The following is a 17323-nucleotide window of genomic DNA, read 5'->3' as shown; positions in this document are numbered from 1 at the left end:
ATACCCTAATTTCGTCCGAGGACTATCATTCACTGATTCTCGCTAGCTGAACTGCATTGTTCAACACCAGTTACTGCATAAGACAAAACATCGTTCAATGTTTTGATCAAGAATGCAAAGGATACCAAAAAAAGGGGCAAACGGGTCTTTTTATTGAGTTTCCTGGACCTTAGCTCGCCTAGGCTAGCCTCTGGCTTGCCTGGGCCATCAAAAGACTTCAATTTTAAGAAACCAGCTTGCCTGGGTGAGCTACAGCTCACCTAGGCGAGCCAGTTACTTCATGACTAAGGCATGAGCTCACCTGGGCAAGCTGCCATGGTCCCAAATTCCTTTTTTGGCTATAAATAGGCGTGAAGGGGAGTTGAGGATAGGGTTCCAAGGGTTTGAAGGTCAGGGAACTGAGAGAAGAGAGAAAGAAGAAGAGGAAATGAGGCCATGGCGCTACCGAATCGCGACCGTGATCATTCCTTACTTCGTTTCTTGTTCTGCGTTCTTTGTGTGACCGTCGGTTAGTTTTATTTTTGAGGATTGAATGTGATCTATGTACCCTTAGGGGTCCCCCTTGTTATTATGTGCACATTCATCTTCTCCATCTATCATTGGCGATCTCGTTTTTCTTTGTAAAGTTTAATCTTAACCGATCACTAGTGTTGTAAAGTTCTCTTTAAAGAGATTGAAAGTTAATAAACAAAATCAAAATAAAACCAACTCATAACTAACTTCTTTTTTATCAAATATTACTTGGGATCGTTTCAAGGTCCAATGCCTTAACAATCTCTTCGCTTTTCAAATTTAAAAGATTGTTTCAAGGTCCAACACCTTAACGATTCTCTTCGATTTCAAAATTTAAAACATCGTTTCAAGGTCCAATGCCTTAAATGACTTTTTGTTCACAATTAAAATGAATATTTCAAAAACATAAAATCAATTTAACACACTAACTTTCAGGCTTAAAGAACTACGTAGGTCTAAATTCCTCATCGCACCTAAGGATATGTAGGAGCAAGGGCAACACCCTTGTCACGTTACGCACACTCGATTAAAGGCTGTCGTCCCTTGTGACGGGCACGTGGGGTGCTAATACCTTCCCCATGCGTAAACGACTCCTGAACCCTTATGTTCAAAATTCACAGACCTCTTTTTGGTTTTTCTAACGTTTTCCTCGAATAAACGTTGGTGGTGACTCCACTCGTTTTGTCCCTTGGAGATGAACTCTTTGGCCTATCTATTTGGCCTTTGCCGTCCCGTCATAGGGTAAGTTGCGACAGAAGCATATATTTAAAAGCTGAGTAAAATAGAATGAAGAAAAAGAGATATCTTCTGGTTTATAAAATATGCATATGTAATTGAAGTAAAGAGTGTTATAACTTAGATATTCACCTGAACAAGGTAATCAGTACAACCCTAAAGTATAACAAAAATACATATAATGATAAAGTGAGATGACTAAATTTACATATGTCAAAAGTTTTGAAGCCTAGGTCTACTCATATCAAAATACATAAAGAATACAAGATTTTAGGCTCAAAGAGTCATCTCTAATCCCAATCATGTATGTCAAATTGAACCTCAAAGAAATGTAATGATGACAAGAATGATGAAGGTGAAGAAGACGATATGGTCTCCACAAGTGTTGTCATTTGATCCTAAAAAGTAAAACATAAGGGTGAATCTTCCAGCTTCATCAAATGACATTAAGGACTTACAAAAGTTACACATAATTCTACTAACCATAATAATGTGGTTGTTTATCGGTCTCACTTACACCCTAATCATTTCCATTACTAATTTTGTAATTATTTCTCACTAGCCAACTACAACTAGAACTCCTAAAACTCAATGGTCTTACAACATTTTAGTTAGGATGATTGTTAGACTTTTTGGCAAGCATACCGATTGTCGTCGCATGTTACAGATTTATAAAAAAAGATCGTCTCCACAGGGACTTGTGTTCCTTAATTCATTCGGATAAAGGCTATCAACTTAATAGTTATGTACAAATTTAATCAAAATATCATGGGTTTGTCTAACTAACGAAAAACAACTTAAAGTAACAAAATAGCAAAAATAACATAAATTACGGAAATAACAAAAATAACGAAATTTAGTGCATCGAAAATACGTAAAATTATGGAAACAACAATAATGAATTTAATTAATTCAAGAAAAACGTAGGATTGAATTTCATCATTCATACCCTCAATGTCCTAATAAGATTAACATATATGAATCATTTTCTAATGTTACTGATGCACACATTAAATTAGCCTGAATCAATCCCTCGCATATGAAGTAAATATTCTAGCATTACAATCATAATCTCGTGTTATTTGCAATCAAAATGTTATGTTCTATTCCTAGCAACGTAATGTAAAGAGTAAAATCATTCAGTTCAAATTCTAAGAGTACTTTCCAATCAAACTTAAAACCCAATTTCATGAAACTAGTGATGAAATAGAATCAAGCATTATGGACACAATGAAATCACCAATAATGAGTAGAGAATATTCATTATAATATCAAAAGAGATACACAAGGGTATAAAGATTACATCCAATCCTTTGTAAAAACTAACTGATCATTACGTAGAGCACTAGATCAACATGATAAATGTCAAAGGATGCGATCCACGGTCACAACTCTGCAGTGCCCAGACTCTACTTTTAACTTTCTTCTTCATTTCCTGTGTTTCTCACACTTTCTCTCTGCCTCTGGTATTATTTTTCTCCTTCCTTTGCATGAATATTTATAGAAAAGACCCAAGAGGTTCAAACCAATTCACCCAAGCAAGCTAAACTCGCCCAGGCGAATTTCTTGCTTAGTGCTGAAGGCACTCACTTGCCCAGACAAATTGTAGCTCGCCTAAGCGAGTTGGTTACTTATGCTTGAAGAAACTTGATTAGTCCAGGCAAGCTAATTGCTAGCCTAGGCGAGTGGATGTGTGAAATCTTGGAAAAATGATCATTTTTCCCTTCCTTTTAACATACTTTCTGGATCCAACAAGCAACCATCAAAACCTACAAAATCATGGATGAATCTTCCATATTTAAACAAAAACATTAGTAAATATACAATATATAAAACAACTAGAAAGAAGGGAAGTTTATAAGAAAAACTATTACAACCAAAAGATAAGTGTTGACATTTTAATCCCCAAAATAACTAAGTTATGGCACTTATCAATGACTGTTGGGAATACACCATTTACCATGGTACAATGACATGCTTTTTCAAACCAATAAGGGCTCATAGTTTGTCAGGGTTTCCAAGATGGCTCGGTGATAACAATCACAACTCAAGGCCTCACCCCTAAGGACAATTCATATCCTATGATCATCTCCTAGATACAATCATAGTCATCCAAATACTCTGAGGACTAATTCTTCAATGATTCTACTAAATCAAAGTTTTCTTTCTTTGTCATAGTGGGGTTCCACTGCTTTTAGTATCAGACAACGACGAACTAGCACATGAGCTTTATATATCACTTCTAGCTCCATAATCGTATCATTTGGCCATTCGATCACCATTTCAGAATATTCAATATCTTCACTGTGGAATGCCCCATGCAACTCTCTTCATCTCGTACTTTTTGCATTTCTTCACGTACTCGCATTTTCACGTGCATATTTCAAAATCATACTAATATTACAAGAATGGAGTTCTAGTCGTAACAAGTACTTGCACCCGAGTCCATGTGAAACTACCATAAACAAAATCATAATACTAACAATTTCACACTATGATTAACAATCAGCTATATCACACAGACAAATCACATACACACACAATTATTCGGTGCCCTCGATTTACACTCCTCCTGGTCTCAAATACAATTAAATTAAAAGAAATACATTAAACACATAAATTAACATCTGCCCAGAATTCACACTTTTCAGATCTTCCAATTGACTTAAAATAGTAAAATTAAATTTCTTCATCAACCAATAAAGCAATTCATACACTTAGCAAAAGTAACAATTTAATCTCATCAACAAAGAAAAATTAGACTATAAGAAAACAGGACAAAAACATGTTCTAATTAAAATTAGTAAAGGATTTTTAACACAAATTTTTTACATAGATTTAAATTTCATCATCTCTATTTTCTGACATAGCACCCCAATTGTCTAGCAAAAATCTATAAAAATTCCTAAAAATTGTAGAAAACAGCAAGGCATACTTGGTTCAAGAATTATCCTAGTTCAAAGATTTGCATTTTTATAACCCTTCCCAAAACCAAACGGAGTGGTACTTTTTCTAGATTGAAGCTAACAAAATTATATTTTCACCAAGGTAAAATTTGCACCAAAATTGTTTTCTACAATTCCCAATAAAATTTTCTATAAAGCCTTTTCTCCTTACTTGAAAATAGTTTTCCAGTACCTCAAATCTGTTTTGCCTTGCCTTTTAAAATTGGAAGGTAGCATTTTTAATTTACCTAATATACATGGTTAGAAATATCATTTTGTCTAGTTTGAGGATTAGCGATCACATTTTGAAGAAGATTAACATAAAATTACAAAATTGAGAAAAATGGAGCACTACCAGTTTCAAAATCACAAACAAAGAGGTCAACATGTAAGCAATAGATGAGCTCTAGTTTGAGCTTTTCTTGTGACACCCTAAAATTATTTATGACTAAAAATGCATTTTTAGTCTCCTTTATGAATTTATTTTAGTAAACATGTTGGTTAATGTGATTGTGAAAGCATTATAATTTAAGAAACATGGGTGAATTTTTTTCTTTTATACATGCAAAGTCGTGAGGGAATGTAACTCGCTCTCTAAAATCAATGTGTCTTTCAAAGTATTTAAGAATGCACAATGTCATTTATAATATAAACATACACTTTTAACATGAAAGTAAAAGAGAAATTAGACATCCTTTAAGTTACTAAATATATGTGTATATATATATATATATATATACAGTAACTAAGTCTTTAGTCCCTAAAATTTTTTTAGTTCCTAAACTTTTGAAAATTATGTTTTTAGTCCTTGAAATCTCATTAAATAAATAAAAATAATGGGTTCAAACTTTTGTTTTAGGGACTAAAAACTGAAATTTTAAAACTTGAAGGACCTTTACCAGTCAAACAAATGTTTAGTGACTAAAAACCAAATTTTAAAAAGGTTTAGGGACTAAAAACTTATTTAACACAATATATAAAGTATTGAGTTTTGAAAATGATAGATACATTGGAGTACATATACATCCCAAAATACATGTGATGAAAACTGCTAACTAAATATGCATGCAAAATTCTAAAACCATGGCCTACCCATACATACACATTAAAAGGGAAAACACCTAGTCTCATAGCATTCACCACTAAATCCAACCTTGATAAGGAATTACACAAAAAGGTAGGGTGAGAGGTTAGTAGTTAGAGGGGTCCTATATATAATAGCACGATCCCTTTGAGGACATCATACATGTCCTCAACAGGATCCTCCTCACTATTCTCCTCAATCAGCCATCTGACGCCTCCCTGAGGAACATCTTTGCTAGCCACCGCTGTTGCGTCTCAAAGTGAAGCTTGATCTGATGCAATCCTACCCCCCAAGGGCATTGGATAGAAGACTTTAAGAAGATTGGGCCAAAGATGCAAGAGAAGGCCCTAGGGTTCTCATGAGCCTTAGGGTAGATTTCAGACCCATGGGCTAAGTATGAGCCCACTTATCTTTGTACATATTAGATTAAGGTTTCTTTAATTTTGGGTCTTGTATTTAGGGCCCCATAATGTAGGTAGGGTACCCTAGAAATGTAGGATTTTTCAGCCCTTGTATTTTAGGGCACCTAGACTAGTTTTTGTATTAGGGGTTGTTTTGTAATTTCACATGCATTAAGTGAATATTTGATGTGTGTGTTGAGAAACAAATTTAATTGAATTGGGAGAAGCCCAATCCCATTAAATTTTAGAGGGGGAGGTGAGCATTTGCTTGCTACACCTCATTGCCACATCATATAGTCACACTTTGTGCATGTTCTTCATGCTTTACATGCCTCATGACACCTAAGCACACTTAGTGGAGAATCTTGGACTTGATCTTGTATTAGTAGGCTGAACCATAGCTTAAATTCACTAATCATAATTAGTGAAATTTTGGATCCAAAATTTGGCTCCACAAATTCAATTTCAAATTCAAGTGAAATTTGATTAGAAATTCAAATTTCCCTCCAATTTTGTGTGACATTTAGGCTATAAATAGAAGTCATGTGTGTGCATTTTTTCAACATTGATCATTTGAAAATTAAATTTCAGATTTCAGAGCTCTTTTAGAGCACAAAATTTTGTGCTCTTCTCTTCCTCTCCCTTCATTCATCTCCTTCTTCCTCCAAGCTCTTATCCATGGCCTCCTATGGTGGTGAGCTTCTTCTAGACTCATCTTCTCCTTGAAGTGGCATCTACTCTCTCTCTTCCTTCTCCATTCCGCTGCCATTCATCTTTCAAGAAGCAAAGGAATCCATTGATGAAGAAGATCCTAGGCCTACTAGCTCCAATGGAGCTTACATCATGTGGTATCAAGAGCATCTTCATCTAGGTGATGTTCTTTTGCTTCCTCTATCTTTTTGTTCAGTGAATTCTCTTAAATTCCTTGTTCTTCATCTTATTATCCATGTATATCCTCCATTATTTTGTGGTTTGGTGCTGTTTAGAGTAGATTAAAAAAAATAAACTGATTAAATCTTAGATCTACACTTGTTCTTGCATTTCTATGGTTCAAATTTTATAGATCCACTCTTGAATCATGTTTTTGTGTTTATTTTAGGTTGTATCATTTTTCATTCATAATATTCTTGTGCTTAACCTTTAGATCTAAATTTTCTTCCAAAATATTGATTAGAAAAAAAAACACAAAAATCTAAGTGTAAATCACTTAATCCATGTTGTCTTAGAGTCATGTTTAGTCATAGTAATTGTCACATTATGTTCTAAGTTTGTGTTAAATTTTTATTTTATTTATTGAATTCTAGATATATTTTTTCATGTATTCTTGTCATTCTTAGCCTATCTTTTAAATTTTGAGTATAATTCATGCATGTTATTTAGTTCATAACATGTTCTAAATCAATTCCTAGAAGTAGTCTTGTTGTTGAATTCTTTTTTTTTTTTGTTTTCTAAGTTTCCTACATGATGCCTATGATGAAGTTGAGTTGTGGATGGATTTGTGAATCAAAATAAGTCTTAAGCTCTCTTGAATTGTGTTATTCAAGATAATTGAGCATAAGCAAACACAAATTGTAACTATCCAAGCCTTAAGCAACATAAACACTACTCTTGATTTCTAGGTTGAAATTGCTGGTGCTGGCAGCTTGAACATACGAACTTGTATAAATTACTGGGAATTGGTAACTACGTGTTTTGAGCTGAAATGTTTACTGAATTTTCTAGACATCTGGACCAAAATTACGAAAAAAGAACCAAGCGATTTGGATTAAAGGAAAAAATTAGAAAAATCACACAAGTTGGCTGAAAAATCACTGTCCAGGAAAAAAAAAGTGAAAGGGAAGCGTGCTTGTTGTTTTGCCTCAAAATTTGTTCTATAATTGGTGCCTATTTTATACCAATTCTAGTTCTGAAACTTCAATTGAAAATTATTATGAAAAAAAGTGCCAAAACTAGAGGTTTCTTGAGTCTTTTTTTCTTTTTAGTTTTTCTACTCTACTCTAGAGCCATTCTAGATTTCTCTTTGAGTCCTAGCTTGTTTTTGTGTGCTTTTCATTGCTTTAATTGTTGAATAATCCTTGAAAATTTGTCTTGTTAAAACTCTATTGGTTTAGCTTTCATTTCATTTTTTTTGGTCTTTGGTTATTGCTTGTCTCTTTGTTTCCTTGCTTGTGAGTTGCCATATAGGGAATTGGAAAGGAGGATTGGTGTCATACCTTGAAGAATTTGAGTCAAGAAGCAAGGGGCCAACCACCTTAAGAGCTATTGGACTAAGAAGTACTCCAAATTGAGTGAAACACCAAAGAGAGAATAGACACCACAATTAAAGACTTTTTTTTGTAATTTTGTAATTGGCAATTTACTTTGCTTTCAAATTTTGTAACAAAAAGGCCTTTCATTAGAAGTAAGTTGGGAGCCTCCAATAGGTCACCCTACTTCCATTTGTGTGTAATAATTTTAGGCAATTTTCCCTTAGGATAGTGAGTTTTTTGTTGGGAACCTTAAATGAGGTCATCCAAACACTCTTAGGATCCGTCTAGTTTGCATTTCTTGCACTTTAATTTCTTGCTTACTTTCATAGCTTATTTCCGTTACCCTCCATTGTCAAACTGCCTAGATAGCTTGCCTTTTACCAATTAGTTTTTATCTTATCTTTCACACCTCTTTTAGTGTTTATTTTGGCTAGTTTCAACCATAGTTTCTTTTACCTTTTGTTTTCAAACCCCCAACAAGAAAGAACCATAACTTAGGAACAAACATAAGTCTTCATTCTTCATCTAGTGTTAATGGTGAGGGTTCTACTCCTAAGGACCCCTTGTATAAGATATTAGATGAGTTGAGATCTCTTAAGTTGTGGAAATAAAAACAAGAGAGAGAAGAAAAAGGTAAAAAAATAATGGAAGAAATAAATCAAGATGAAAGAGAGAAAATAAGAGAGGAAGAAAAAAGAAAAATAATGAAAGAAATTAAAAGAGAAAAACATGCCTCCTATAGTAGTGATGACTCTTGCAAGAGTTTAAGTGAAGAACTTAGCGAATATTATAGAAAGTGTCATAGTTCACATACTAAACATCACTCCCAAAGAAAAGAAAAGGATAGAAGGCCTCAAGAGGTTAACATTAGCCTCCCATATTTCCATGGAAAAGATAATGTTGAGGCCTACTTAGATTGGGAAATGAAGGTTGAACAAATCTTTGCTTGCCATCATATTAGCGAAGAGAGAGAAGTTCCATTGGCTACCCTTAGCTTTCAAGGGTATGCCCTCTATTGGTGGACTTCCCTTGTTAGGGAACGAAGGATTCATGGGGATCCTCTAGCAGAGTATTGGAATAATCTTAAGAATGCCCTTAGGAAGAGGCACATTCCCTCCTACTATGAAAGGAAGCTTATGGACAAGCTCCAAAGGATTAGACAAGGGAGTATGAGTGTTGAAGAATATAGACAACAAATGGAACTACTCATTTTAAGAGCTGGACTTAGGGAGGAGGAAAGAACAAGCATAGCTAGGTTCCTTAGTGGGCTTAATATGGAAGTGAGGGATAAGGTTGAACTTCTTCCATATAGGACCTAGATGAGCTATTCCAACTTTGTATAAGAGTGGAGCAACAACTTAAAAGAAAGCCTTCTTCAAAATCTTATGGCTTTCACTCTTATCCAAGGAAGGACCAAGCCCAAGGAATTTTGGGGGTTGCACCTTCAAAACCCAAGGAAGATAAGGGTAAGACCATAGAGAAATCCACCCCTAAGACTAGTTCCCAAGAAAGGACTAGCAACATTAAATGCTTCAAATGTCTTGGGAGAGGTCACATTGCCTCTCAATGCCCCACAAAGAAAACCATGATTATAAGGGGTCAAGACATTTATAGTAGTCAAGAGGAGACTACTTTTTTCCCTTCCTCTAGTGGAAGTGAAGATGATGTAAGGGGTGAAGAGTCTAGAGAGGAAGTCTACCTCCATGAAGAAGGTGCCCTCTTAATGGTTAGAAGGCTCCTTGGAGGTCAATCTTGTGATTTATCTCAATCCCAAAGAGAGAACATCTTTCATACAAGATGCAAAATTTTAGATAAAACTTGTTCTCTCATTGTGGATAGTGGATCTTGTTGCAATTGTTGTAGCACAAGATTAGTTTCCAAGTTGAACCTCACTATCATTCCCCACCCAAAACCTTATAAACTTCAATGGCTCAATGAGCAAGGGGAAATTATAGTTAACCAACAAGTGAAGGTACCTTTCTCCATTGGGACATATAAGGATGAAGTTAATTGTGATATAGTTCCCATAGAGGCAGGACATATTCTTTTAGGAAGGCCATGACAATTTGATAGGAAGATCATTTACAATGGCCTAACTAACGAAATTACCCTCACCCATCTTGGCACTAAATTTGTGTTGCATCCTCAAACACCTTCACGGGTGGCCAAAGATCAACTAACTATGAAAGATAAAAGGGATGAGGAGGAAAAACTAGAAAAACAAAAGAAAAAGAAGAATAGTAAGGCCTTGTCTTCAAAGGCCAAGGGGAAGGAAAAGGATTCCTCCAACAAGATTGTTAAGAAGGAAAATCATTTTGGAACAAAAAGTGATATTAAAAGGGCACTCCTTCTTAAACAATCTTTCTACCTTCTCCTATCAAGGGAAACATCTCTTAGCACCACCATACCTTTTGAGCTTGAGGTTATTCCTCAAGTAAAGGAGTTGTTGGATGAGGGTTTGGTTTGCAAGAGCTTAAATCCTTGTGCTTTGTTGGTGCCTAAAATAGGTATTATTAGGCACCAAATCCCTATGATAGGTGGTATGATGAATTTTTTGAGTGGTGCAACACTCTTTTGTAAAATCACTCATGCACCCAACATCTTCATGATTTGTGTACATAGGGACTCATTAGGTAGGTTTGTTCTTATTTTTTGTTTCAATGCAAACCTAGGTGCTCATGTGGGACACCTTAGGTTTGTCGTAATTTTTTGTAGGAATAATCAACATAAAAATAAAGAAAAAGGTATATTTTATTCCATTACTTTCCTTAACTTTTTAAATAGTGATCAAGGATTTCCCATGGACCCTAAGAAAATAAAGGTCATTCTTGAGTGGCCTACTCCACCAAGTATAAGGGAAATTTGGGGCTTCAATATCTTAACAAACTTTTAGAAAAGGTTTGTCCCATATTTTTCTATACTTGTAGCACCACTCATTAAGTTGGTGAGGAACTATATTCTCTCATGGGAAGATGACCAAGAAAGGGGTTTTCAGTTCTTATCGTACTCTAACATACCCAACATCACTAATACATATGTTTTTATTCTTTTTACAGGTGTTGAGGAAAGAATCCATGAGTTTCAAGAACCTCTGAATTTGAGGTCAAATCCTTTTCAAGGGGGAGGGAATGATACAATCCTACCCCCTAAGGGCATTGGATAGAAGACTCTAAGAAGATTGGGCCAAAGATGCAAGAGAAGGCCCTAGGGTTCTCATGAGCCTTAGGGTAGATTTCGGGCCCATGGGCTAAGTATGAGCCCACTTATCTTTGTACATATTAGATTAAGGTTTCTTTAATTTTGGACCTTGTATTTAGGGCTCCATAATGTAGGTAGGGTACCCTAGAAATGTAGGATTTTCCAGCCCTTGTATTTTAGGGCACCTAGACTAGTTTTTGTATTAGGGGTAGTTTTGTAATTTCACATGCATTAAGTGAATATTTGATGTGTGTGTTGAGAAATAAATTTAATTAAATTGGGAGAAGTCCAATCCAATTAAATTTTAGAGGGGGGGGTGAGCATTTGCTTGCTACACCTCATTGCCACATCATATAGTCACACTTTGTGCATGTTCTTCATGCTTTACATGCCTCATGACACCTAAGCACACTTAGTGGAGAATCTTGGACTTGATCTTGGATTAGTGGGCTGAACCATAGCTAAAATTCACTAATCATAATTAATGAAATTTTGGCTCTACAAATTCAAGTGAAATTTAAATAGAAATTAAAATTTCCCTCAAATTTTGTGTGACACTTCGACTATAAATAGAGGTCATGTGTGTGCATTTTTTCAACTTTGATCATTTGAAAATTAAACTTCAGATTTAAGAGCTCTTTTAGAGCACAAAATTTCGTGTTCTTCTCTTCCTTTTCCTTCATTCATCTCCTTCTTCCTCCAAGCTCTTATCCATGGTCTCTCTTTCTTCCTTCTCCATTCCGCTATCATTCATCTTCCAAGAAGCAAAAGAATTCATTGATGAAAAAGATCCTAGGCCTACAAGCTCCAATGGAGCTTACATCATGATCGGTGGACTCTCGATCTCCCTTAGTAGGGACCTTTTCTTCCTCCTCTTCGTCCCCTAAGTCAAAAATTGGTGGTGCCACCACACAACCGCCAGCCCCTTCCAAGGTCAATGCACGGGGTTTGACCCTAAGTGGAAAGTCACGCTCCATCAAGGATGCAAGTCCAAGAGCAAGAGGAGTAGTCGTGGTATGTTCGGAGTCCTCCCCTTCATATGCTGGCTAGGGTACACACTTTTGTATGTCTGAAGAAGATGAGGCTAGTGAAGTTAGAGAGGATGAGATCTCTATAACCTTCACAAGTGTTTGCATCTAGTCTTGAATAAAAATTTAAGGGGTGAGTCTTCTTGCTAGGTCAACCAAACACAAAAAGACTTAAGCAAGTCATACACACACAAAACTAACAACCATGACGATGTGATTATCTATTGAAACTCATATGCATCTCTAAGCATTTCTTTTTACCATCTCAACATACATATCTCACTGCCCAGCCGGCATTAGAACTACCAAAATTTAACAGTCTTATAACACTTTAGTTTGGATGACTGCCAAGAGTACACCTTTACCATGGTACAATGGGAAGCTTTCATTAGTTGACTATGCCTCACATTAGTCGGGATTGCCAAGTCAGCTTGGTGGAAAATGAAACCATAAACTTAGTGCCAGATTCCCAAGAAACAACTAGTCAGGGAGCATACCCCATGTACCACTCTGTAAGGCCATCCTAAACTTTAAGGATTGGCTACTCAATACATTCCTCATTGAGGATTTATATTCTTGTCGTTGTGGGGTCCTATTGCGCACTGTACTGAACGACGATAAATGGAGAATGAGTCCTAGAACAATTCTCAACTCTGACAACATGTCATAAAAATAGATGAGAACCCCGTCCCCCCACACCTGCTAATCAACCTCTGTCTTGTGAGCTTTGATAGACTTCTAGCACGATGCCCCATGCAACTTTCTTCAACTTGTACTTGCCGCATTCCACTATGTAATTGCATCCAATTTCATGTCTCTCAATCACACTATCATTACTAGAATAGATTCCACTATGTAATTGCATCCAATTTCATGTCTCTCAATCACACTATCATTACTAGAATAGAATAACAGTCACACTAGTACTCATGCTTGAGTCCTCGTGAACTAGCACACAGTAATGCACATCTTTCAAGACGTGCAATGCCTACTAGAATAGGATTCTGATCAACACCAAAACTCATGCTCAAGTTCCTGTGACTACCACATACCTGTGACTACCACATACCAAGATTTTCCAAACAAGGTAATTACATACTACGATTGTAAGCCAACCGTACCATACAATAATCACATGCATTTTCATTGTCTGAGGTCACACCTCCCGATCTCCAAATAAAATAGCGTACATCACAATAATAATTGCCCAAGATTCACATTTCCTAGGTCTTTCAAAAAATTCAAAATAGAGTACACAATGCATATATCAGTAATCAAATTTAGCAAGCCAATACTTAGTCAAAATAAGAAACTTATCACAAACAATGCACAATGCACTAAAACCCTAAGTCCTAGAAAATAAAATAGATTCAAGGCTCAGTTAAAATTAACAAATGATTTTTTACACAAAAAATATTTACATAGAATTAAAAAAAATTTTATTATCTTTCTAAAATATTATCCCAATTGATAAAAAAAATCTACAATTTTTTTTTGGAAATTCCACAAGGCAGCAAGACAGAGTTGTTCCAAGTTTTGACACACTTCAAAGATGTACAATTTTCTCCCACTTACCAAATTCAAATTGCATGGTACTTTTTATAGATTGATACTAACAAAAATATTATTAAAAATGTAAAAAGTGTTCCAAAATTATTCATCTATTATTCCCAACAAAGTTTGCTTTACAGGCCATTCACAGGACTTCAAAAACATTTATCCAGCAACCAACTATGTTTTACTTTGCCTTTTAAAATTTGAATGTAAGCTCTATAATTTTTTTAGTATACATGATTGAAAGGATTTTTCTCCCTAGTTTTAGGATCATTAAACATATTTTCAAGATGATCACCACAAAAATAGAAAATTGAGAAAAACTACACACTGCTAAACTCAAAATGCTGAACAGGGAACCATTTTGCATGTCCCAAATGGTCCTTAAAATTGAACCATCGCACAAAGGCTCCACCATAGAAGTTGTTGAAGTTTGTGTATATTTTAATTCAAGACCAATTTTATAAAAGCCCAACAAGTATATTTTGATAAAAGTTCAAAACATTGAGACTAGTCTAGAGAACCTGAAATTCCAGCAAGTCTCACCATTATTGTGGCTCAAAACTATGCAACCAAAGCTTGTATAAAAATTTTGGAAAAAATTGGACAGAGTCTCTTTTGTATCTGGAGCTATCCCAAAGAAAATCAAAGGAAAAAAGAAGAGGAAAAGAAACATGAAACCAATTTCAAGACAGTTTCATAACAAAATTAGTTTTCTCTACAAAACCCATTTTCTCTTCAAACCAAACTATTTTGTGCAAGCAAATTGAATGGAAGTTCATTATTTGGCAAAAAGATTAAGGTAACCATGGGTTGAGTTCTCACAAAGAACTCCTCCTTACCTAAGGGAAATCTACACGAAATGAAGAAAGGAGAAGAGGTTGAGGATAAAAAGCCTTCCTTGAGCTATAGCACACTTTAGATCAACAAGCACAAGAGCTGAACTTCCTTCTTCCTTATTCTTCTCTAGCTCACGGCCAAACACAAATGGAGGGAAGACTTTCTTTCTTGGTTTGGTGAGGGTGAGTGAAAGGTATAGAGTTTTGGAGTGGTGGGCAAGTCACAATTTGAAAAAAGAAGTGTGATTAGTGGAACGGGTACCATGGTGGTGGCCATGGGGTTGTCTAGTGGGGAGAGAGCAAGTGGATTCCACATGTGTCTCTTGGTACATGTTATGAGACATGTGTCTCATGATGTGTCACTAAAAAAGGGCTCGATTATGCAGTGTAATTTTATATTGTGTAGTTATACCGCGATGTAATTAAATTTTATAAAACTTACCTACAAAAGTTAAAAGTTATTCTAGTTGATAAATTACAGTTTATCTATAAAAAAAATATTTACAGGTAAAATTTCTTGAGTACTAAATTATCAAAGAAACTTAGAACTCAAGTAATTTAAATCAATGACAAATAAAACAATTCATTACACAATGAAACCTCGTATATAAAATAAATAAACATTGTGATTTTTAATCAAATCACACTACAAGCAATTCAAACATGGACAAATTTAATTACAACTATCAATTAAAGAAATTAATCACAAAAATATATACATGATATTATAAACTCTTCAACTTAATCATTATTAAGAACTACTAATTTCTTCTATTTTCCATTATTTTCATTAATTACTCAATTAATTATTAATCACTCAAGACAATCTTTTGTTATTAAAACAAATAAATCCTAACCAACACACTTATGTGTCTACTTACTTGATTGAAATTTTGGAGTGTTAAATATGTCATCATAACCTCAAAACAAAAGTTTGTATCGTTTTATGTGTCTAGTTAAATTTTTAAGAGAAATTTAAAAAAATCTAATAGTTAGATTTTCTTAAACCCTCGAGACAGTAGCAGTTGCTCAAACAAAAATAGGAAAACTAACCACTGGCTACTCTATTTCAACTTCAAATTTTAAGAAAAACTTCGTTTAAAATTTTGATAAAAAATAGATAGAGTCTCCTTTGTATTTTGAGTCTTCCCAAAAAAATTAAAGAGTCAAACAAATGAATAAAAAGACTTATGCAATCACAACTTAGTTCACAATCCCTAACAAAATTTAAAAAACAAGGATTTTCACCCATCCAATTCAACATACAAAGTGAAAATAATACCAATGGAGGCAACCATGCAATCCCATAGTTAACTCCTCCCAAAGATAACCATGAATTTGAGTTCAAATGAAAGAATTCTCCTTACCTAAATTTAAACGCCCACACAAAGAGAAAGATGAAATAAAAATGGTAGCTAGATTTGCTTCTAATTAAGTTTGCATACAAGAACAATGGTTGCAAAATATTCTCTTCTTCCTCAATTTATGCTTCTCGGTCAGCAACACTCCAAAAAAGAGAAAATGGTGCAATTTCTCCTAAGTGTTTTGTGTGTGAGAGAGAATTAGTGAGAAATGAGAGAATGGTGAGGTTTTGGGGTGGGTAACCGTGGGAATTAGGGGTTAGGTAGAAGCTAGGTGTCAAGTTAATATGCAAGTGCTAGGTGTTGATTAATTAGGAATTAGGGATTTAAGTATATTGTGTAATTTTATATTGTATACTTATAACATATGTAATTAAAAATTTATAAATCTTTTATAATAAAATCTATACTAGTTAATAAATTAAAATTTTGTTTGTAAAGAATTATTTACATGTAAAATTTTACGAGATCTAAATTATCGGGCAAATATTAGAATTTAAATAAATTAACCAACATGATAAAACTTTATTAATTAAAACACTGTACTAATTATTTAAATAAAACATTTCGGACAAATCAATCACAAATAAATTTAATTGCAGATAACCAGTACAAGAATTCAATTGCAAAGAATTATATATATATATATATATATATGATCTTGTAAATTCTTCTACTTAGTCATTATTAAGAAATACTCATTTTATTTATTTTTCTTAACTAATCAATTTAATTAAATCCTAACTAAAATACTCACATATCTACTTACTGTATTATCATTTTTAAAATATTACATATCCTAAATCTATTGCCACCCATATTTATCAGGATTGGATTATGCCTAAACCCATGTTCTAACAATTTATAAGATTCTAAAAAATTGCCCAACGTCCTAAAATATATGCTACATTCGGAAAGGAGGCGCTAAAATGAGAAGGAAGAGACTACCGACACAAAAGGACAAAAAATCCTTTTTCTTTTTCATATTGTAACAATCCAAACTTTATAAGGTTCTATAATGTCCTTAAACTACTCTTCCTATTTATCACCCAGCAGGACAAGAGAGAGCGAAACAAACCAGAGGAGAAGAAAAACATATCTGACTTGTAATATTTTCTTGAGCTAAATCATCGCGTCAAATTTTATTAACTGTTAAATAATACTCCAGTCCTGTACAAGCTGTTTAATTTATCTTATCGTTCTGCATTAAGATTGACTATTTAATCCTTGTCTGGCTTAAGATTTAAGTTTGATTTTTCACAAATTATTTTTACACTTGATTTCTTTTCGAGTCTTCTTTTACTTAGTTTTAGTCTTGTTATGAAATTTTGTTCTCCACCTTTAATTAAAAATGTCACATAAATTGTATAAAACTAACAAAGAATAAATATGATACAATATATAAAGAATATTAAA

At 34.3% G+C, this 17323-nt stretch overlaps 1 long non-coding RNA gene across 1 annotated transcript; it reads right to left on the bottom strand.

The window, feature by feature from the left end:
• Positions 1-2484: 2484 nt before the first annotated feature.
• Positions 2485-14821, bottom strand: LOC112999305 (uncharacterized). Its single transcript, XR_003264442.2, has 2 exons — positions 14550-14821; positions 2485-3037 (listed from the first exon to the last, which is right to left on the bottom strand). It is a non-coding gene; the product is annotated as an uncharacterized lncRNA (long non-coding RNA).
• Positions 14822-17323: the final 2502 nt, after the last annotated feature.

This window comes from Glycine max, chromosome 14 (assembly GCF_000004515.6).
Source record: "Glycine max cultivar Williams 82 chromosome 14, Glycine_max_v4.0, whole genome shotgun sequence".
NCBI classification, from domain to species: Eukaryota; Viridiplantae; Streptophyta; class Magnoliopsida; order Fabales; family Fabaceae; genus Glycine; species Glycine max.
Note: the sequence above shows the minus strand (reverse complement) of the source record. Positions and strands in the feature narration are given on the sequence as shown.